This window comes from Somniosus microcephalus, chromosome 1 (genome assembly GCF_052327205.1).
Source record: "Somniosus microcephalus isolate GS21.2 chromosome 1, FLI_Smic_1.0, whole genome shotgun sequence".
NCBI classification, from domain to species: Eukaryota; Metazoa; Chordata; class Chondrichthyes; order Squaliformes; family Somniosidae; genus Somniosus; species Somniosus microcephalus.
Window position 1 is genome coordinate 452,860,197 of NC_140987.1, and position 24,723 is coordinate 452,884,919.

Consider the following 24,723-nt stretch of genomic DNA (forward strand, 5'->3'; position numbering starts at 1 on the left):
TCCTTTTTGAATATATTTAATGAGCTGGCCTCCACCGCCCTCTGTGGCAGAGAATTCCACAGGTTCACCACTCTCTGGGTGAAGAAATTCCTCCTCATTTCAGTCCTAAATGGCTTACCCCTTATCCTTACACTATGACCCCTGGTTCTGGACTCCCCGGCCATCATAAACATCCTTCCTGCATCTATTCTGTCCAGGCCTGACAGAATTTTATAGGTTTCGATGAGATCCCCTCTCAATCTTCTAAACCCCAGTGAGTATAAGCCCAATCGACACAATCTCTCCTCATACGTCATTCCTGCCATCCCAGGTATCAGCCTGGTGAATCTACGCTGTACTCCTTCCATGGCAAGAACGTCCTTCCTCAGGTAAGGCGACCAAAACTGCACACAATACTCAAGGTGCGGTTTCACCAAGGCCCTATACAGCGCCTTCAACATTGTAAAACAACCCGAGGTGCTTTACAGCCAGTGAACTGCTTTTGAAGGGTCGTCGCTGTTGTAGTGTAGGACAGGGGTCCTCAGCTGGTGGTCCACGGCTCCCTAGGGGTCCACGAAAAGGTTTCAAGGGGTCCGCCTTAAATAACCAGAGAATGAGTAGAAAAAAAAGTAAATGACTTGCGGAAATCGCAGAAATCAACACGTTCTCTAGTTGCGTAATACGTTCTTGCTTTACGTAAGGTGTAATAGAGCTATTTCAGCGGGAGCAAGAGAAAAGACAAAGAATGGGAAAAATGTTTATAAATGCACACTACAATTGGCAGATACGGATACATTTTTAATGCAACCACCAGCTTCTAAACAACAAAACCCACTGTGCGATGATACAGAACTTCCTTCATCAAGTTCAACCGCAAGGGCTGAAGAACACCGAGGAGCTGGAAGCATGAGTAAAAAACAGAAAGCCGCCATTAACGCTGCAAAATTAAGGATATACGAAGACAGCTACTTGAGTTTCGGTTAAAGCCGCTGCACCTCGCGCTAGCTGAACACGTTGCTTTTTACACCCAGAGGCGCTTGCTGCGAAAGATTACTGAACCAGGTCTTCATGGTCTTCTCAACACAGAGGTAACACTCGTTCATTTTATTAAATCCAGAGCAGCAAACTCCAGGTGTTTTGCTGCACTTTGTGTGGAAGTGGGTGCAGAGCACGATTCCTTGCTCGTGCACACAGAGGTGAGATGGCTACCTCCAGGCAGAATGCTTAACCGTATATTTCATCTCAAGGACCAGCAAGGACTTTCTTAGCTGATGAGGAACCTGAACTTGCCAAGGTGGAAGTGGTGAACCTGTGGAATTCTCTACCACGCAAGGCAGTTGAGACTCAGACTGATACCTGGGATGGCAGGAATGACGTATGAAGAGAGATTGGGTCGATTGGGCTTATATTCGCTAGAGTTTAGAAGAATGAGAGGGGATCTCATTGAAACTTATAAAATTCTAACAGGACTGGACAGACTAGATGCAGGAAGGATGTTCCCGATGGTTGGGGAGTCCAGAACCAGGGGTCACAGTCCAAAAATAAGGGGTAAGCCATTTAGGACTGAGATGAGGAGGAATTTCTTCACCCAGAGAGTGGTGAACCTGTGGAATTCTCTACCACAGAAGACAGTTGAGGCCAATTCATTAAATATATTCAAGAAGGAGTTAGATATATTTCTTGAGGCTAAAGGTATCTAGGGATATGGGGAGAAAGCAGGGACCGGGTACTGAGTTTGGATGATCAGCCATGATCGCATTGAATGGTGGAGCAGGCTCGAGGGGCCGAATGGCCTACTCCTGCTCCTATCTTCTATGTTTCTATGTTTCTATGCTGAAAGCTGAAGTGTGGCTGGCTAAACAGGGTTGCCTCGCAGACATGTGCAGTGAAGTGTTTAAGCTGGACAAAACTTTGCAAGGCAGGAAAACTCATTTTTCTTTTGCCCAGCGTGAAAGAATTGACACATTCAAAAGGCAACTGCAAGTCTGGAAAGTTCTTGTCCATGGGGGGGGAAACGAGGGATACATTTCGAGCTCTTGCGTTCGTACATCCAAGAAGGAAACGTCAACCTTGACATAAACAAACCAACTCCCGACGGAACAATCTGCAACATGGCTGTGGGCGGCAAACCTCTTTAGTGAGAATATTGAAGCTAAACTGCCACCCTCTGTCCCATCAAAGCTATTAGTAGAACTCGTGGACATTTCATCGGACAGCTCCCTCACAACCAGGTTCAGTGAAATGCCGCTCGGGACATTTGGACTTGAATGCTCCGGTGAAAACAGCAATTCTGCAGCACCGAATGTGTTGATCCCATTTAGTACCACCTACTGATGCGGTGTTGGATTTTCAGCAAAGCACCGAGACATAGAAACATGGAAACATAGAAGATAGGAGCAGGAGTAGGCCATTCAGCCCCTCGAGCATGTTCCGCCTTTTAATGAGATCATGGCTGATCATCCAAATTCGGTACCCTGTCCCTGCTTTCTCCCCATATCCCTTGATCCCTTTACCCTTAAGAAATATATCTAACTCCTTCTTGAATATATTTAATGAATTGGCCTCAACTGCCTTGTGTGGTAGAGAATTCCACAGGTTCACCACTCTCTGGGTGAAGAAATTCCTCCTCATCTCAGTCCTAAATGGCTTACCCCTTATCCTTAGACTGTGACCCCTGGTTCTGGACTCCCCGGCCATCGGGAACATCCTTCCTGCATCTAGTCTGTCTAGTCCTGTTAGAATTTTATAAGTTTCAATGAGATCCCCTCTCATTCTTCTGAACAAAGCCAGGATGACCATTGACCTTGACATGCGCACGTGCTTATGGAAGATACCTCCGCGCCTTCACAGAAATGTTGCTCAGCCCCAGCAAAAGGTTTCCCATTAAGTAAGTAAAACAAAAATAATAATAATATATGTTTAATTGTATGACTCATTTTTATACCAAAAACAATACTTGTGTTGTGTTACAGGAGCTGCGTGGAATTGTTTAACACGGGAGGGGGCCTCAGAAGCAAAAAGTTTGAGAACCCCTGGTGTAGGAAATGGCAGCAGAGAACAGCATTGTGATAATGACCATCTGTTTTAGCTATGTTGGTCGCGGGATAACCATTGACCAGGAGGACTCCCCTGCTCTTCCTCTGAATAATGCCATGGGATCTTTTATGTCCGCCTGCAAGAGCAGACGGGGTCTCGGTTTAAGATCTCATCCGAAAGACGGCACCTCCGACTGTGCAGCGCTCCCTCAGCGCTGCACTGGGTGTGTCAGCCCGCATATATCACTCAGGTCTCTGGGGAGGGACTTGAACCCTCAAACTTTGGAGAGGTGAGAGTGCTACCCACTGAGCCACGGCTAAAATCTGCCACGTGATCCAAAGTCGAGCAGGGAATTCTCCTGGTCATCCTATCACTCTCAACCAACACCACCAAATAACTGATTAACTGGTCAGTCAACGCATTGCTACATTATTTATATTTTATTCATTCTTGGGATGCAGGCATTGACGGCATGGCTGGCATTTATTGCCTAGTTGCCCAGTTTCTGATACAATTGAGTGGTTTTCTGATTGCTTTTTGCACCTGTCCACTAGGTTCTGAAATGGTAGAAGCCACACCAACCCTCCGGCAAGTATTTCTCCAACAGAAAACATTTTTTCACCTGTTTCTGTTACAACTTTAACTTTTCCATGTTAGGATTTATAGCTTTAAGGTAAGTCAGTAAAACTATTGTTCAAATTGCATCTGTTTCTTGACCTCGGAGGAATTGCCTGTCTCCAATTTCTGGTGGAGAGATGCTTATCTGAAGATTGGCTTTCTCATTGATCTTACAAAAGAAATATGCTTTACTGCAGAAACATATCCTGGCCTACCTGATTATCAGTGACATCTATTCTTGCACCAAGAGTGAAGTGCCGGCATTTTGAAAATCATTTCAATTCTTCTAAATGTAAGAGTTCCCACATTATTATTTGCCATTAATTGAAAATCGCTGCTAATTAATGCAACTATGAGGTTGTGGCGACACGCCACCTCTGGACATAATCCGCTCACGGCGGCACGGACAGTTTAAGCAGACGCCCCCAGCCGGGGGCCCTTTCCTCCAGCAACTTGTTTCCCGCAGGGACAGGCTGCCGGGAGCACTTCCTGTCTGGGGAGTATTTAAGTGGATGCGCGGGCTTTTCCAGTTTCTCTTTGCCATGAGGTAGAATAAAAGCAGTTGTGTTTTACTAGCTGTGGTCTCGACTCCCACGTTTGCCGCGGTATCTCAACACTGGTGACCCCGACGCTCAGGACGAATCCTAAGCTAGCATGGCGGAAACAAACGCAGTCACGGTGAAACTACCGGACTTTTGGGAGAACCTGGCCGAAGCCTGCTTTGTTCAAGCTGAGTCCAGATTCCGGCTGAAACACATTACAGTCGACGCCACAAAGTACGACTACCTCGTCTCCTCTCTCACCTACGCCACAGTCCCCAAGGTTTGGGCAGCGCTGCAGGATCCACCACCGGAAGGCAAGTACGAACATCTGAAGGCTGCGCTCCTTAAAAAATTTCAAACGTCCTCTTACCAGCGCAACTGCCAACTCCTTGACCTCCCCAGCCTTGGTGACGCTTCACCCTCGGATCTGCTTTCCCACATGCTGTCCCTCTCGGACGACAAAAACACCGGCACCCTCTTTCGCACGCTTTTCATTCGGCAGCTCCCCGCCAGCATCCGCCCGCTCATTGTGGAGTCTGGCTCCACGGACCTGAATGACATAGCCGAAAAGGCCGACTGGCTGCTCTCTGCACAGTCCGCTCGCGACGTCGCACCCGACCTCACGGCAACGACCACACGGGCTTCCCGGCCCACTAGGCCCGACCGCCCTACCACTCCGGGTCACTGCTACCACCACACCCGTTTTGGCGCTAGGGCCCAACGCTGCACGCCACCGTGTACTTTCAAACCCCCCCCGCACCGGCCCCCGCGATGGCCGCGGGGCAAAAGGGGCCTCTACTGTACGTCACCGACGACAGAACCAACCGCCGATTTCTGTGCGACACGGGGCCCAGCACAGCATCACCCCCGCCTCCGCCCTCGAAATCCAACGCGGCACACGGGGTATCACGCTGGCCGCAGCCAATGGCTCTGACATCCGCACATTTGGCACCCGCATGGTCACGCTCGACCTCGCGGGCCGCCGCTACCGCTGGGAGTTCCTCACAGCCAAGGTCCTCTGCCCACTCATCGGCGCCGACTTCCTACGCGCCCACGGCCTCCTTGTCAACATTCTGAGGCACCGCCTCGTCGACATCAACACCATGGCCCCAATCCCCGGCGCATTCACCCCGGCCCGTTCGGCCGGCCTGACGACCTACTGCCTCGCCAGAGCCACGGACGACTACTCGGCACTCCTAGCCGAGTTTCCCGCCCTCACTAACCCGACCTTTTCGGCCAAAGCCGCCAAACACGGTGTGGAGCACTATATCCCCACCACCGGCCCCCCAGTTTCTGCCCACGCCCGCAGACTCAACCCGGCCAAGCTGGAAATCGCGCGGGCCGAGTTCACCACCATGGAACAACTCGGCATCATCCGCCGCTCCAGCAGCCCTTGGGCCTCACCCCTCCACATCGCCCCAAGCCCGGCGGAGGCTGGCGCCCTTGCGGGGACTACCGCTGCCTCAACGACGCCACCACCCCCGACCGATACCCGGTGCCACACATCCAGGACTTCTCGGCCCGACTGGCCGGATGAACCGTCTTTTCCAAGGTCGACCTGGTGCGCGGTTACCACCAAGTCCCCGTACACCCCGCGGACATCCCCAAAACAGCCGTCGTCACCCCATTCGGCCTGTTCGAGTTCCTGAGGATGCCCTTCGGCCTCAAGAATGCAGCCCAGGCTTTCCAGCACCTTATGGACTCAGTCCTCCGGGACCTGAACTTCCTATTCGTCTATCTAGACAACATTCTCGTGGCCAGCTCCTCCAAACAGGAACACCTCGAACACCTTCGCATCCTGTTCGGGCGCCTAGCCCAACACGGGCTCATCCTCAGCCCGGCGAAGTGCCAATTCGGCCTAACCGAGATCGATTTTCTCGGTCACCACATCACCCCTGCTGGGGCCGTCCCCCTGCCCAACAAGGTGCAGGCCGTCCAGCAATTCCCCCGCCCCACAACCATTAAGGGCCTCCAGGAGTTCCTCGGGATGGTGAACTTCTACAACAGGTTCATCCCCAGAGCTGCAGCCCTCATGAAGCCCCTATATGACTCCCTCCGAGGTAAATCCGGCAAGATGGACGTAGCCTGGACCACTGACACGTCAGCCGCCTTCGACGCCACCAAAAACGCGCTCGCCGATGCTACCCTGCTCGCGCACCTGAGGGCCGATGCCCGGGTCGCGCTCACCACTGACGCCTCCGACCACGCGGTCGGAGCTGTGTTCGAGCAGTGGGTCAATGGCGCGTGGCAGCCACTTGCCTTCTACAGCCGCCAACTGCGCCCCTCGGAGGTCAAATACTCCACTTTTGACCGCGAGCTTCTCGCGCTCCACCTGTCGGTCCGCCATTTCAGGTTCCTCCTGGAAGGCCACCCCTTCACCGCGTACGTGGACCACAAGCCGCTCACATACGCGATGGCCAAGCACACCGAACCCTGGTCCGCTAGGCAGCAACGCCAGCTCGCGGCCGTGTCCGAGTTTACTACGGACATCCAGCACGTCTCCGGTAGAGACAACGTTGTCGCCGACTACCTTTCCTGTCCCGCCATCTGCACGAATCACCTCGCGGTCGACTACGCGCAACTAGCAGCGGCCCAGCTCACGGACCCAGACTTCCTCTCGGCGGCTACCAGCCTGCCAGGGCTACGCCTAGCCAAGGTCGCGCACGGGCCCGAAGCCACGGCAGTCACTTGCGACATCTCACTCGGCCAACCCAGGCCGGTCGTCCCTGCAACCTGGTGCCGCCGCATCTTCGACGCGCTCCACGGGCTCTCCCACCCGGGTTCCCGCGCATCCGTCAAACTCCTCTCCCAGCGCTTCGTCTGGCACGGCCTCAGCAGAGATGTTCGGACTTGGGCCACCTCCTGCCTCGCCTGCCAACGGGCTAAGGTACAACTGCACACAAAAGCACCCCTGGGAGACTTCGAGGTACCCAGCCGCCGCTTTGACCACGTACACGTCGACATCGTCGGTCCTCTGCCGCCATCACAAGGCCAAACTTATCTCCTCACGATGGTCGACTGCTACACACGCTGGCCTGAGGCAGTGCCGCTGACCTCCACCACCACAGCCGACATCGCTAGGGCGTTCGTTAACACCTGGGTTGCGAGGTTCGGCGTACCGGCCGACATAACCTCCGACAGAGGCGCCCAGTTCACCTCCGAACTCTGGACGGCCACAGCACGCAACCTCAGGGTGACGCTCCACTGAACCGCGGCGTACCACCCGCAGGCCAACAGGCTTTGTGAACGCTTCCACAGGTCACTCAAGGCCTCACTCCGCGCCGGCCTGCAGGACAGTACCTGGACTGACCGCCTACCGTGGGTGCTACTAGGCCTCCAGTCCTCGGCAGCGGAGTTAGTCTACGGACAACCGCTGCGCGTCCCAGGCGAATTCCTTCCGGAGGCTACCACGCCTTGGTCGGCCGAACAGCAGCGGCTCAACTCTTTCTCTTCCGCTCAGCAGTTCGCCCCACTTCCGGTCAACCGACACGGCGAACTCGCACTTCACGTCCCGCCAAATTTACAGCAGGCGCGCTTCGTCTTCGTGCGACACGACGTACGATGGACCGTACGAGGTACTACAAACCGGGGACAAGGTCTTCAAGCTGCGACTCGGCGACAGGGTCGACACAGTCTCCATCGACCAGCTCAAACCAGCACACACAGAACCAGGGGAACAGGTCCCCATGGCCCGGCCTCCAACTAGAGGCCGTCCCGCCAGCAAGCCAGCACAGCCGGCGGCGAACCGCCCGGCCCCACCAACTAGACCGGCGACCACTCAGAGCCGCTGCGGCAGAACCATCACCATCAGACCACCGTCACGACTCGTCCACTCCTCCTAAGCGGATTCTGGGGGGAGCTCTGTGGCGACACGCCATCTCTGGACATAACCCGCTCATGGCAGCACAGACAGTTTAAGCAGACGCCCCCAGCCGGGGGCCCTTTCCTCCAGCAACTTGTTTCCCGCAGGGACAGGCTGCCGGGCGCACTTCCTGTCTGGGGAGTATTTAAGTGGATGCGCGGGCTTTTCCAGTTTCTCTTTGCCATGAGGTAGAATAAAAGCAGTTGTGTTTTACTAGCTCTGGTCTCGACTCCCACGTTTGCCGCGGTATCTCAACAAGGTTATACTTAATGAGCCAGGTTGCACAAAGTGCTGCTTTAGGGAAGTCACAATGGAAATGGTTAACTGCCCAATGTCAAAGCACATCAGGTCTGAATTTTGAATTATTGCATTATTAAGATTGGACATCAAGCTATAGTTATCTCATTGAAGCATATACAATTCTGTGAGGTCTTAACAGGGTAGATGCTGAGAGGTTGTTTCCCCTGGCTGGAGAGTCTAAACCTAGGGGGGTCATAGTCTTAGGATAACGGGGTCAGCCATTTAGGACTGAGATGAGGAGGAATTTCTTCACTTAGAGGTTTGTGAATCTTTGGAATTCTTTGCCCCAAAGGGCTGTGGATGCTGAGTCGTTGAGTAATATTCAAGGCTGAGATCGATAGATTTTTGGGCTCTAGGGGAATCAAGGGATATGGGGATAGTGCAGGAAAGTGGAGTTGAGGTCGAAGATCAGCCATGATCTTATTGAATGGCGGAGCAGGATCGAGGGGCCGTAATTTTTTTATTCGTTTATGGGATGTGGGTGTCGCTGGCAAGGCCAGCATTTATTAGCCCATCCCTAATTGCCCTTGAGAAAATGGTGGTGAGCCGCCTTCTTCAACTGCTGCAGTCCGTGTGGTGAAGGTGCTCCCACAATGCTGTTAGGTAGGGATTTCCAGGATTTTGACCCAGCAACGATGAAGAATTGGCGATATACTTCTAAGTCAGGATGGTGTGTGACTTGGAGGGGAACTTGGAGGTGGTGGTGTTCCCATGTGCCTGCTGCCCTTGTCCTTCTAGGTGGAAGAGGTTGTGGGTTTGGGAGGTGCTGTCGAAGAAACCTTGGCGAGTTGCTGCAGTGCATCTTGTAGATGGTACACACTGCAGCCACGGTACACCGGTGGTGGAGGGAGTGAATGTTTAAGGTGGTGGATGGGGTGCCAATCAAGTGGGCTGCTTTGTCCTGGATGGTGTTGAGCTTCTTGAGTGTTGTTGGAGCTGCAGTCACCCAGGCAAGTGGAGAGTTTTCCATCACACTCCTGACTTGTGCCTTGTAGATGGTGGAAAGGCTTTGGGGAGTCAAGTGGTGAGTTACTCGCTGCAGAATACCCAGCCTCTTACCAGGAACATAGATCAGCATTTATGTGGCTGGTCTAAGTTTCTGATCAATGGTGTTGTGAAATCCTTCGACTGGGAGCAGGATGTTGCGGTGAGCAAGGTTGAGCTGAAGCGCGTTTGTTTTTCATTCTTCGACATGTTTTTTATTTTCTTTGCAATCATCCTGTAGTTAATGCAAAAATGTCTTCAACACAACATTACTACAAAGTAGACGGAACGAACCAATGGAAGAGCCCCGACTACAGGGTCAGAGGCTGAGTCAATGTCCCAGAAATTCGGGTCGGGGGCTTCCCGTGGGTGCAAGCCTCCGACCTGCACTTACCTAGCGCGCCGGCCGTTGAGCTGTGGGCCCGCATGGGATTCTGATCCTGGGCCTCCTCCAGCTGCCGGCGTGCAGTGCTTGCGTATCCCAGGGACCCAGTTAGTTCGATGCGTCCCCTGGGATCATGTGGACCATGGAGAGCCAATGGTAGCAGGGAAATGCCCATTCATAAAATCGACAGGAAGAGCTGTCAAACCTATAAATACTATAAGCCCCAAAACATCACTAAAACTTCAAATACATTTTTTTTTAAATCACATTTTAAAAATAACTATAGATTACATAAAATAACTATTTTAAAGAATAATTTTAATTTTTAAAAAATTAATTACAATTTCTAACGGGGCTAAAAATAAACTTACCTTTCTTTAAAGTATTTAAAAATAATAAACCTGTGGAAAAAAGTTTTAATTTTAATTAATTCACCACTTACCTTGTAAAAAGCTTTTTACATGTGTAACTCTTGGAGACTTACCCTCCCGGAGAAACCTGGAAAATAAACGTAAGTTCCAGGCGTACGCGCTGCCTCTCCGGCGCACGCGTTCCACCTCTCAACCCCTTCCTTTAAGGGAATGGAAGTTCCGGTTTCCTGCGCATGCGCAGTGCATGCACGAAACCGGCACTTCTGTTGGGCCTACGCGTGAGTACCCAGCGCATACTCACCCGTGGGGACCCGAATTTCTTGGCCTATAACTGTGGAGTCCAAACTAGCACACACACACACAAAAATATCCAAGCATGTCTCTGAACGGCAATAATGGCAAAGACATGGGCTACTGACTTCAAGGAGTTACCTCAGGCATTGTTAGAGATATGACTTGAAAGCAGATACTGATTTGAACCGAATGCCAGTGAAAGAACATTACCCTGAGAAAATTTTTTTGGTCAAGATTCAAAGCTTAATAAGAAATGTATGACGGTCCCATGGTATAATGTAAAATTTCATGCTTTCACCTCAGAGAGTGCCAGGGCTGTCTTCGCTGAACTAAACTAAGTGGATCACCATGTTCTGAAGCTATGTCTCTGTTTCTATCAGTGGAGTATTTTGCTTCCTTTAGTTTCAATGAGCAGCGAGACTGCAGAGCATTTAGCAGTGCTGCTTCTTAGAAACATAGGAACAGGAGTTGGTTATTCAGCCCCTCGAGCTCCTTCTGCCAAAAAAAAGAAAGATGCGCATTTCTACAGCGCCTTTCATGACCTCAGGACACCCCAAAGCACTTTACAGCCAATGAAGTACTTTTTGAAGGGTAATCAATGTTATAATGTAGGAAACGCAGCAGCCAATGTACTCACAGCAAGCTCCCACAAACAGCAATGTGATAATGACCAGATAACCTGCTTTTTTTTAGTGATGTTTGTTGAGGGATAAACATTGGACAACTCCACTTCCCTCCCATTGAAGTAGCACCATGGGGTCTTTTACATCCACCTACGAGGGCAGACGGGGCCTCGGTTTAACATTTCATCTAGCAGGTGGAAGCCCTAACAGTGCTGCACTCCCTCAGTACCGGTATTGCAATGTCAGTCTGGATTAACGTACGCAAATCTCCACAGTGGGGCAGTGAACTCACAAACTTCTGACTCCGAGGCCAGAGTGCTGCCCACAGTTGGCACCTTGCTTGTGCGGAGCTCGGTTGAACTGATTCCTCTATAACTGGCTCCAGCATCGCTGCAGCTCTAGAAGTCTCGTTAACAAGTTTCCAGTTCCCATGATCGGGCTTCTGACCTTTTTTTAAAGGCTGGAAGTTTGGATGTTTTCCAATCTTCCGGAATTAGACCTGAGTTTAATGAGGTGCAAAACTTTCAGCAGCGGTTTCTCGAGTGGCGTCTGATACGCTTATCAATTACTTCATAAAAGGTGATGAGTCGAAGAAGAGATGATGAGTCGAAAGAAGAGATGAATAAGGCTTTTATTAGCTAAGAAGAGACCATGCTTCTTCGTGAGTGACTGAACAAGTCTGAACGAAACCCACACGGTGGGTGGAGTCAGCTGAGGCATGCCTCCATACACAGCGCCACCCAGAGGTGGCAATATACAATACAGTGGTTTACCACATTCACCCCTTGTTTAATGTGAAGTCCGGCGGGGTGAAGGGTACTACAAGTTAAGTCTATCAGGAGGCCTTGTCTGACGTCCTGATCGTCGTGGTGGCGGCGGTGGTGCTACAGCATCCGACGTCGGGTCTGGTGTCTGGGTGGTTGGCGAAGATTCCTGGGGCTTTGGCATGCCGTCTGCAAGGGTTGGGTTGGGAGGGGTGGTGGGGGATAACAGTGGTAAGGGGGATAACGGTGGTAAGGGGGATAACGGTGGTAATTCAGGGGTACCTGAGGGTGCGAGATCTCGTATGGAGACCGTGTCCTCCCGCCCGTCTGGGTATGTCACCCAGGCATACTGGGGGTTGGCGTGTAGGAGGTGCACCCGCTCGACCAGGGGGTCCGTTTTATGCGTCCTCACGTGCCTCCGCAGTAGGACGGGCCCAGGAGAAGTCAACCATGCCGGTAGCGAGGTTCCCGATGTAGACTTCCGGGGGAAAATGAACATTTTCTCATGAGGGGTCGCATTAGTGGCAGTACAAAGCAGTGACCGAATGGAGTGGAGCGCTGCAGGGAGGACCTCCTGCCAGCGGGAGGTCGGAAGGCCCTTAGATTTTAGTGCTAAGAGGACTGCCTTCCAAACCGTCGCGTTCTCCCTTTCCACCTGGCCGTTCCCCCGGGGGTTGTAACTGGTGGTCCTGCTCGTGGCGATACCTCTTGTTAGCAGGTACTGCCGAAGTTCGTCGCTCATGAACGATGAGCCCCTGTCGCTATGTATATAGCTGGGGAACCCGAACAGAGCGAAGATGTCATTCAGACACTTGATGACCGTGGTACTGGTCATGTCTGGGCAAGGGATGGCAAAGGGGAAACGGGAGTACTCATCAACTATGTTGAGGAAGTACACATTGCGGTCAGCGGAGGGGAGGGGCCCTTTAAAATCGACGCTCAGGCGTTCGAAGGGGCGGGTGGCCTTGATCAGGCTTGCTCTGTCCGGCCTATAGAAGTGCGGTTTGCACTCGGCGCAGATTTGGCAGCTCTTGGTCATGGTCCTGACCTCCTCGATGGAGTAGGGCAGGTTACGGGATTTGATAAAATGGAAAAACCTGGTGACCCCCGGGTGGCAGAGGTCATTGTGGAGGGACTGCAGCCTATCACTCTGCGCGTTGGCGCATGTACCACGTGATAGGGCATCTGGGGGCTCATTGAGTTTCCCTGGCCGATACAAGATATCATAATTGTAGGTGGAGAGTTCGATTCTCCACCTCAAGATCTTGTCGTTCTTGATTTTACCCCTCTGCTTATTATTAAACATAAAAGCTACTGAACGCTGGTCAGTGAGCAGGGTAAATCGTTTCCCGGCCAGGTAATGCCTCCAGTGACGCACCGCTTCTACAATAGCCTGGGCCTCCTTTTCGACGGAGGAGTGTCTCGTCTCGGGGCCCTGGAGGGTCCTTGAGAAAAAGGCCACGGGTCTGCCCGCCTGGTTAAGGGTCGCGGCTAGGGCGAAGTCGGAGGCATCGCTCTCCACTTGGAAGGGGATGGACTCATCCACCGCGTGCATTGCGGCCTTCGCGATATCGTTCTTGATAAGAGTGAAGGCTGCACACGCCTCTGGTGTCAGGGGGAAGGAGGTGGCTTTGATGAGGGGCCTGGCTTTGTCTGCATAGAGGGGCACCCACTGGGCGTAGTAGGAGAAAAACCCCAGGCATCTCTTCAGTGCTTTTTGGCAGTGGGGAAGGGGTAGCTCCATTAGGGGGCGCATTCTGTCGGGGTCGGGCCCGATGACTCCGTTCTCCACCACGCAGCCGAGGATGGCCAGGCGCTTGGTGTGAAACATACATTTTTCCTTATTGTACGTTAGGTTCAGCCGTTGGGCCGTACGGAGGAAATTTGCTAGATTAACGTCGTGGTCCTGCTGGTCGTGGCCGCAGATGGTGACGTTATCCAAATAGGGGAAGGTTGCCCGCAGCGCGTTCTGGTCAACCATTCGGTCCATCTCCCTTTGGAAGACCGAAACCCCGTTGGTGACGCCGAAGGGGACCCTAAGGAAGTGGTAGAGGCGGCCGTTTGCCTCGAAGGCAGTATACTGGCGGTCCTCATGGCGGATGGGCAGCTGGTGGTACGCTGACTTAAGGTCGATGGTGGAGAATACTTTGTATTGCGCAATCTGATTGACCATATCAGATATGCGAGGGAGGGGGTACGCGTCCAGCTGGGTGTACCGGTTTATGGTTTGGCTGTAGTCGATTACCATGCGGCGTTTTGCAGTGGTTTTAACGACTACAACCTGGGCTCGCCAGGGGCTAGTGCTACCTTCGATAATGCCCTCCTTCAAGAGCCGCTCCACCTCAGAGCTGATAAAAGCTCTGTCCCCGGCACTGTACCGCCTGCTTTTGGTAGCGATGGGTTTACAGTCGCGGGTGAGGTTAGCGAACAGGGGAGGGGGGGGGACTTTTAATGTGGAAAGGCTGCAGGTGGTTTGCAGCGGGCGATTTAAAAGTTGTTGGTTGCAAACTGTGAGTGGGGGGAGGGGTCCACCGTATGCTAGTGTGACACTCTTAAGGTGGCACTGAAAATCCAACCCTAGCAGGACGGCAGCGCAAAGACGGGGCAGGACTAGCAGTTTAAATTTTTTATATTCAGTGCCCCCTACTGACAGGGTCACCACACAGTAGCCGCTGATGTCCATTGACTGGGACTTGGACGCCATAGAAATGCGATGGTGCGTTGGCAGAATCGTGAGGGAGTGGCTACGTACCGTGTCGGGGTGGACGAAACTCTCTGTGCTCCCGCTGTCGATCAGGCAACTGGTGGCGCGGCCGTTTACCGCGATATCCATCATGGAGCTGGATAGATGGTGAGGGAGGGCTTGATCCAGCGTCACGGAGGCCAGTATGTGGCTTAGTGAGTCACTATAGTCATCCGCCGAGACGGTGGTCGGTTCCGGTGACGAAATGGCGGTTGAGTGCGTTGGATACGATGGCGGCAGATGCCATGCGGCCGGGGGTACACAAAATGGCGGATAAGATGGCTGCTCCCACGGCCCGCACGCTGCGCTGCTGGCTGGCTTCCCCTTGCAGGCGTTAGCGTAATGGCCTTTCTTCCCGCAGCCCGAGCAGGTAGCTGTCTTAGCTGGGCAGTGCGCTCTGGGATGTTTTAACTGGCCACAGAAATAGCATTTTTGGGCCTGGTTACTGGGCATCGAAGCAGTTCTTACCGGAGGCTGCTGTCTCGGTTGGGTCGCTGCAGCGGTTGGTGCCGGGGGCGGCGGTCCCGTGTCCCACGGTTTCGATTGCCATGTCTCGGCGCCGTTACGGGGGTATGCCTCGAGGTTTCGGTGGGCCTCCTCTAACGAGAGCGCAAGGGCAATGGCCGTCTTCAGGTCGGGTTCCTTGCTTTCTAGCAGTCTCTGCCGGGTGTGGTCTGACTGGAGGCCCCTGACGAAGGCATCACAGGCGAGTCCCTGCGCGTGCTCCACAGCCGTTACCGCTTTACAATCGCAGTCTCTGCAGAGTGCCAGTAGCGCCCGTGCAAATGCCCCTACCGATTCTCCCGGTTGCTGCCTGCGGGATCCCAAGAGGTGTCGGGCGTAAATTGTGTTCACTGGGCGCGTATATTGCCCTTTTAGTAGCTCGAGGGCCGCCACGTACGTATTAGAGTCCCGGATTAGCATATATACTTGATGGCTCACCTGGGCGGTCAAAATTTTCAGTTTGTGATCCTCCTCTGTAACCTGTGAGATTGCGAGGAAGGATTCAAAGCAGCTCAGCCAGTGTTCAAACTTGGCTGATGCACCCACATCTTGAGGGTCGAGGTCCAGGCGTGGTGGTCTGAGGGCTCTCAGCAATGTCTGCTGTATCCGTTGCTGTTGTTGCTCCTCAGGTGTCGCCATTTAACTTTTAGCTAATAAAATTGATACGCTTATCAATTACTTCATAAAAGGTGATGAGTCGAAGAAGAGATGATGAGTCGAAAGAAGAGATGAATAAGGCTTTTATTAGCTAAGAAGAGACCATGCTTCTTCGTGAGTGACTGAACAAGTCTGAACGAAACCCACACGGTGGGTGGAGTCAGCTGAGGCATGCCTCCATACACAGCGCCACCCAGAGGTGGCAATATACAATACAGTGGTTTACCACAGCGTCTTCATTTTCTTGACGACCCTTGGAAGCATTCTATCGGCTGCTGCTATATTAGACACACCGCCGCTGCAATCTGTCTTTTCAGACCATTTGTCTCCAACTGTGTTTGCAATTTTTCACAACAAGGCATAAAATGCTCTTTAAAGCTGTTGTCACAGGCACATTTTGTTGTTTTTATTTAGCTTTTGGAGGTTAAGTGCTTCGTGCGTTCAAGTCAACACTGCGTTACGTAGGCAACAAAATGGTATAATAATGCTGGGGCCGACGTTCCTCGCACCACCCTTTGCTTGCTCTCTGTTCCTCCTCTGAGAACATAAGAAATTGGAGCAGGAAACATAGAAACATAGAAGATAGGAGCAGGAGTAGGCCATTCGGCCCCTCGAACCTGCTCCACCATTTAATAAGCTGATCATCCAAACTCAGTACCCTGTCCCTGCTTTCTCCCCATACCCCTTGATCCCTTTAGCCTTAACAAATATATCTAACTCCTTCTTGAATATATTTAATGAATTGGCCTCAACTGCCTTGTGTGGTAGAGAATTCCACAGGTTCACCACTCTCTGGGTGAAGAAATTCCTCCTCATCTCAGTCCTAAATGGCTTACCCCTTATCCTTAGACTGTGACCCCTGGTTCTGGACTCCCCTGCCATCGGGAACATCCTTCCTGCATCTAGTCTGTCTAGTCCTGTTAGAATGTTATAAGTTTCAATGAGATCCCCTCTCATTCTTCTAAACTCTATCAAATATAAGCCTAATCGACCCAATCTCTCCTCATACGTCATTCCTGCCATCCCAGGTATCAGCCTGGTGAATCTTCGCTGCACTCCCTCCATGGCAAGAACATCCTTCCTCAGATAAGGTGACCAAAACTGCACACAATACTCAAGGTGTGGTCTCACCAAGGCCCTGTACAACTGCAGCAAGACATCTTTGCTCCTGTATTCGAATCCTCTCGCTATGAAGGCCAACATACCATTTGAGTAGGTCACTTGGAGCCTGCTCCGCCATTCAATAAGATCATGGCTGATCTTCTACCTCAGCTCCACTTTCCTGCACTATCCCCATATCCCTTGATTCCCTTAATATTCAAAAATCTATCCATCTCTGTCTTCAATATACTCAACGACTGAGCCTCCACAGCCCTCTCGGGTAGAGTATTCCAAAGATTCACAACCCTCTCAGTGAAGAAATTTCTCCTCATCTCAGTCCCAAATGGCCGACCCCTTATTCTGAGACTGTTTCCTTTCATTCTAGACCCCCCAGCCAGTGGAAGCAGCCTCCCAGCATCTACCCTTGCTATTGCAGAATGGCACCCAGTCTCTGGCTCCAAAAACCACAACTTACAAATATTCTCCTTCAGCCAGTCTTTGTCTTGCAGCCACATCAACTGAGACCATCTAACCATCTTAGGTGTTAGCCATGGGTTAGTCGGTAGCACTCTTGCCTCAGGAGGTTGCGGAATCAAGTCCCACCCCAGAGACTTGTGCACCAATCTAGGCTGACAATCCAGTGCAGCTTTGAGGGAGTGCTGTACTGCCGGAGGTGCCGTCTTTTGGATGAGACGTTAAACCAAGATTCCATGGCATTATTTCAAAGAAGTACAGGGGAGTTTTCCCCGGTGTCCTGGGCAATATTTATCCCTCAATCAACATCAATAAAACAGATTATCTGTTCATTATCACATTGCTGTGCACAAATTGGTTGCTGCATTTCCTACATTACAACAGTGACTACACTTCAAAAGGTACTTCATTGGTTGTAAAGTGCTTTGGGGCGTCCTGAGGTCGTGAAAGGTGCTGTAGAAATGCAAGTCTTTCACATTAACCTGTTTCCCATCTCCGCTTTCCTTGTGTATCTCCTGGCCCTGAAGTTGTAACGCACGCTTTTCAAACAGGTTGAAGTATGTTCCCTTCTCAGACAGGACCCTTCAGTTGGACACTCCCTTCTCCTTCTTACTCATTCATTCTCGGGATGTGGGCACCGCTAGCAAGGCCGGCATTTTTTGGCCTTCCCTAGTTGCGTTGAGAAGATGGTGGTGAGCCTTCTTCTTGAGTGGAATGTCTTGCTAGGCCACTTCTGAGGGTAGTTAAGAGTCGACCAGGTTGGTGTGGGACTGGAGTCACATATAGGCCGGACCGAGTAAGGGTGGCAGGTGTCCCTCAGGTAGGTGGTGGGTGGGTGGGGGGGTGAAGGTCACGATCGGGGGATCGTAGGGCCCAGCCCGAGGCCAAGGGAATCCCAAGGTTTCCACTTCTGCTCCTCCTGGCCTAAAGGAAACTTTAAAAAAATGTCAAAACTTACCTGCCTGGGCCTCTTCCGCTCCACGGTCCTCCTCCCGGCAGGCCTGGCTTGGGGGGGTGGGGAGGGGGTGCAAGGGGAAAACTGCCATTGCTGCCCCGCTTGGGCCTGCAGCTAAAGTTGCACTCGGGCCTCGATCGGCAGATTAAAGCTGCCTTCCTGTGGGTCTCTGTTGTTTTTAAACAGTCTTCTGTTGTTCAGTTGAGTCGTAAAGAATTCAGTCTTATGGTTATAATCGCTTTATTTTATCTACTTTAACATAAAAACCAATCTAAACACGGAGTATAATTTCTTCTGAGTATAACGGAGTTTTATCAGCATGTCTGACTGTAGGCATTCACTCAAAAATGTTTCACTCCTTTTATCTCTCCCAACTTAACACAAAAACTTCTTTTTAATACACACTCTTCTCTTTATCAAACTGGCAATGTTATAAACACCCCAAGGCCTCACTTCAATCGTGAACACTCTCTCTCTCTCTTTCTCTCTCCAATGATGCCAGACACTTTTTTGTTTGTGATGTGCCTCAATAATTCCGAGACTCGATGTTAGCGAAACAAAACAAGGCTTTTATTAACTTAGAAGATAACACGCAGTGGAGAGAGGTATCTTCCATCTGGAGATCTGCAGTACTGGATATGAGGCCAGACTGCTTGCTTACATAGGGGCCAGGTATGGGCGGAGCCCTACACACAATGCATTCCATACATTCCAATATACAATACAATGGTGAGGAGAAACCTGAAACCGACCACAGTCACAGGCAGTGATGAATGGAATATTTCATCACAGTTTGCTCTATGTCGAACGAACTTAAGTTGAGCACCTTTCAGAAGCCGAATTAACCGAGCTCCAGATGCCAAGAATGTCCTCCTCACGCCTGCTCGAAAGAGCAGGTTAACGTCGGGACCTGGCGGGACAGAAGATGGGGATCTCTGGAGGTAAGACCCTGCCCTTATTTTAATTGTCCCCCATCTCAGTTTCCACGAGCGGGGGCAGGGGGTGAGTGGGGTGGGGGTTTGGAGGGCTGGGGTGAGGTGGAGGGTGGGGTGGGTGGGGTTGGGGGGGTGGGGGGGTGGGGTGGGCGCAGAGGATGGGAGTCAAAACCAGAGCCTCAGTTGCCAGATTTGTTAAAACAGAATTTAAATTCCCAAACTATCTCAATGGGTTTCGAACTCACGTTCCTCTGGATTATTAGTCCAGGAACATAACCACTGCGCTACCGTACCCAGCTCAGTGTGATGCTACAGTGCAGGATAGATGAATTGATCCTCATAGATGATGGCTTGGGAGATATTTCACACCTCATAGGCCTTCGTCTTTCTCCATACCCCTCCCCCCGCCCTGCCGCCCCCTTTCCCTGGTTCTGTACTTGATTAAAAACTGTTAAATCTCTAACATCTTGCAGCTCTGAAGATAGGTCATCGACCTGAAACGTTGTCTCTGATTCTCTCTCCACAGATGCTGCCTGACCTGCTGAGTATTTCTAGCATTTCCTCTTTTTATTTCACATCTCCTTCATTGTATTCAACTTCCGGTACGTATATACAAAGCAATTAATTTGTTAAAAATGTAAAATAACTAAACCTTCCAATGGAGAAATTCTGGTTTAATATCGTGATATTATAAAAAAATTAATTGGCCGCATTCCAGAGGCTGTACAGAGCCAATAACTGAGGTCCGGCAATTCTTCAATTTTAAAATTCTCATCCCTGTTTTGAAATCCCTCCATGGCCTCACCCCTCCCTAACTCTGTAACCTCCTCCAGCCCTACAACCCTCCGAGATCTCTGCGCTCCTCCAATTCTGGCCTCTTGAGCATCCCAGATTTATTTCGCTCCACCATTGGCGGCCGTGCCTTCAGCTGCCTGGGCCCTAAGCTCTGGAATTCCCTCCCTAAACCTCTCCGCCTCGCCCTCCTCCTTTAAGATGCTCCTTAAAACCGACCTCTTTGACCAAGCTTTTGGTCACCTGTCCTTAATATCTCCTTATGTGGCTCGGTGGCAAATTCTGTTTGATAATCGCTTGTGTGAAGCACCTTGGGACATTTTGCTATGTTACAGGTGCTGTATAAATGGGGTTTGTTGTTGCTGGAAATGATAATGGAGAGAGATAATTTAAAACTGTCGGGCAGTGAAAAGGGAAGCAGACTTGTTTTGTTTTATAGAGACCAAAGCCTAATAAACAAAAATGTAATAAAAGATCAGCACGGACAGCTTTAATTATGGTCTAGCACTAATCCATCTTATTCCCTGAATAGGTATTAATGTCTCAGAATACTTGTTACCCATTTCGAGTATATGCTGACTGACCAAGTTTTGACGCAAGTAATGGTGATTAGGTAAGGCTAACCTCCACGTGCCATTTGGTTTTGAGTTCTCATATAGTAGCTACGTACTTTTAATGGAATTACACGTTGCTAAACAGAGTCAGGGTTAATAGGTGAAGACATTCCCTTGAGTCTGTAGAAGGTAATTTATAGCTGTATAAAATTTGACAATAGCAGTAAACAAGCGCATTGCTTTAGTCAGCACGTTTGACTGGAGGTGAGCCAGCTGTAAGAAGATCAGTAATTACCCCTCTGGACCCTGGACCTCATCTGTGTAATCAGGAAATTGATTTTGTCCATAAACTTAGCTGGGATGGTGATATTTTGTTTCTTGAGTGATGCACAGTGTTTGTTATTATCCTTTCAGATCTTTGCATGCAACGCTTTGCTAAGGGTGTACACCAGGAGCCAGCGAGTCACAGCCAATCCCAGTGGAGTCCTGGGAGCCCACCAGATTCACAAGGACAACACCAGAACTGAGAGGTTATACCCGTCAGGAAAGATTGAACAGGCTGGGGTTCTTTTCTCCAGAAAATCACAGAATCATAGAATGGTTACAGCACAGAAACATAGAAACATAGAAGATAGGAGCAGGAGTAGGCCATTCGGCCCCTCGAGACTGTGCCGGCTTTCTGCGGGAGCACTTCAGCTAGTCCCACTCCCCGCCCTTTCCCTGTAGCCCTGCAAATTTTTTCCTTCAGGTGCTTATCCAATTTCCTTTTGAAAGCCACAATTGAGTCTGCCTCCACCACCCTTTCCGGCAGTGAATTCCAGATCCTAACCACTCGCTGCATAAAAAAGTTTCCTGTCGGCTTTGGTTCTTCTGCCAGTCACCTTGAATCTGTGTCCTCTGGTTCTTGACCCTTCCGACAATGGGAACAGTTTCTCTCTATCTACTCTGTCCAGACCCCTCATGATTTTGGAAGATAATGAAAAGAGAAGACTGAGGGGTGACCTAATAGAGGTTTTACGATTATTGAAGAGTTTGATGAGGTTGACGTAGAGAAGATGTTTCCACTTGTGGGGGAGACCAGAACTAGGGACCACCAATATAAGATAGTCACTGATAAATCCAATAGGGAATTCAGGAGAAACTTCTTTACCCAGAGAGTGGTGAGAATGTGGAACTCACTACCACAGGGAGTGGTTGAGGGAAATAGCAGAGATGCATTTAAGGGGAAGCTGGATAAACACATGAGGGAGAAAGGAATAGAGGGATATGTTGATGGGGTGAGATGAAGTAGGATGGGAGGAGGCTCGTGTTGAGCATAAACACCGGCATGGACCTGTTGGGCCAAGTGGCCTGTTCTTGTGCTGTAGACTCAGTGTAATTCTATGTGATAGCCTGGCCATGAGATATTTAGGATGGTCTTGTGGGGGCTTAGCCAGGAAAAAGGACTCGAGTAAGAGCAGGAACAGGAACCTAAGGGTTCACATACACAAATCTTTGAAAGGGCAGGGTAAGTTGAGGAGCTTTTTTTTTTATTCGTTTATGGGATGTGGGCGTCGCTGGCAATGCCAGCATTTATTGCCCATCCCTAATTGCCCTTGAGAAGGTGGTGGTGAGCCGCCTTCTTCAACCGCTACAGTCCGTGTGGTGAAGGTACTCTCACAGTGCTGTAGGGAGGGAGTTCCAGGATTTTGACCCAGCGACGATGAAGGATCGGGGATATACTTCCAAGTCAGGATGGTGGGTGACTTGGAGGGGAACTTGGAGGTGGTGGTGTTCCCATGGGCCTGCTGCCCTTGTCCTTCTAGGTGGAAGAGGTCGCAGGTTTGGGAGGTGCTGCCGAAGAAGCCTTGGTGAGTTGCTGCAGTGCAGCTTGTAGATGGTACACACTGCAGCCACGGTACGCCAGTGGTGGAGGGAGTGAATGTTTAAGGTGATGGATGGGGTGCTAATCAAGTGGGCTGTTTTGTCCTGGATGGTGTCGAGCTTCTTGAGTGTTGTTGGAGCTGCACTCATCCAGGCAAGTGGAGAGTATTCCATCACACTCCTTACTTGTGCCTTGTAGATGGTGGAAAGGATTTGAGGAGTCAGGAGGTGAGACACTCGCCGCAGAATACCCAGCCTCTGACCTGCACTTGTTGCCACAGTATATATGTGGCTGGTCCAGTTAAGTTTCTGGTTAATGGTAACCCCCAGGATGTTGATGGTGGGGGATTCAGCGATGTTAATGCCATTGAATTTCAAGGGGAGGTGGTTAGACTCTCGCTTGTTGGAGATAGTCATTGCCTGGCACTTCTGTGGCGCGAATGTTACCTGCCTCTTATCAGCCCAAGCCTAAACGTCGTCCAGGTCTTGTTGCACGTGAGCATGGGCTGCTTCAATATCTGTGGAGCTGTGAATGGTGCTGAACACTGTGCAGTCACCAGCGAATATCCCCATTTGGAGGGAAGGTCATTGATGAAGCAGCTGAAGATGGTTGGGCCTAGGACACTGCCCTGAGGAACTCCTGCAGCGATGTTCTGGGGCTGTGACCATCTTCCTTTGTGCTACGGGATCTTAAATAGATGCATAAAGTGCAAAAGAAGGGAAGTTATGCTAAACCTTTATAAATCACTGGTTAGGCCTCAGCTGGAGTATTGTGTCCAATTCTGGGCACCACACTTTAGAAAGGACGTCGAGGCCTTGGAGAGAGCGCAGAGGAGGTTGACCAGAATGGTACCAGGGATGAGGGACTTCAGTTACATGGAGAGACTGGAGAAGCTGGGAATGTTCCCTTTAGAGCAGTGAAGGTTAAGTGGAGATTTAATAGAGGCATTCAAAATTATGAAGGGTTTTGATAGCGTGGATAGGGAGAAACTGTTTCCACTGGCAGGAGGGTCGGTAACCAGAGGACACAGATTTAAGATAATTGGCAAAAGAACCAGAGGGGGAGATGAGGAGAGGAGAATTTTTTTTACGCAGCGAGTTGTTGTGATCTGGAACGCGCTGCCTGAAAGGACAGTGGAAGCAGATTCAACAATAACTTTCAAAAGGGAATGGGATAAATACTTGAAGGAAAAATTTGCAGGGCTATGGAGAAAGAGCGGGGGAGTGGGACTGATTTGATAGCTCGTTGAAAGAGCCGGCACAGACACGATGGGCCGAATGGACTTCTTCTCTGCTCTGTGAATCTATGAATGTCGAATTTCCCACACCCTGAGTCTTCTCAGCATAAGGCCAGCACAGGCACTCCTAGTGATGACCGACTGACCAGCTGGTCATTACTCGGCCCATATAGGGATCCGGAACAAGAATAATGACCTGGGCTTTCGAAGAAAAGGATGAAAATTTGGCAACGGGATTTTTTTTTCAAGTTTTACAGCAGCCCCCTTTGTATAAGGGCCATGGTGTGGAGATGCCGGTGTTGGACTGGGGTGGACAAATGTAAGAAATCACACAACACCAGGTTATAGTCCAACAGCTTTATTTGAAATCACAAGCTTTCGAAGCACTGCTCCTTCGTCAGGTGAAGTGGAGAGATGCATAAAAACACAGCTTATATAGTCAGAGAATAATGTCAGATGTTTACAGGTAATCTTTCTAACTGCCATTTATCACACCTCGGCAGAGAGATAACCACAGCAATCAAAGGTGTAAATGGTGTCCAAACAGGTCTATCAGGAAAACATTACATCAAAGTCCTGACTGACCTGTTTGGACACCATTTACACCTTTGATTGCTGTGATTATCTCTCTGCCGAAGTGTGATAAATGGCAGTTAGAAAGATTACCTGTAAACATCTGACATTATTCTCTGACTATATAAGCTGTGTTTTTATGCATCTCTCCACTTCACCTGATGAAGGAGCAGCGCTCCGAAATCTTGTGATTTCAAATAAAGCTGTTGGACTATAACCTGGTGTTGTGTGATTTCTTACATTTGTATAAGGGCTACAAGGGCAGCTTCAGGCTTCTTCCAGGAGGAGGGGCTCAGCCCAGCAGTCTTCCCACCCGGCTACTCCAGACCCTTTAGAGGGAGATGTTAAGTCTGTGTGTTATAGTGATAATTACTACACAGACTACAAGAGTAAATTCAACAGGTCTTTACTGGTTGGAGGTCGGGACTATACTGAATACAATATTACTACACAGTACTTATATACCGGTGGTCACCACCGGTATTACGTATACAGCAGCCAGAGAAAGTAGTACATCTCTTAAGGTGGAACAGGCTTAAGTTCTCTTAAGGTGGAACAGGTTACATACACCACAAT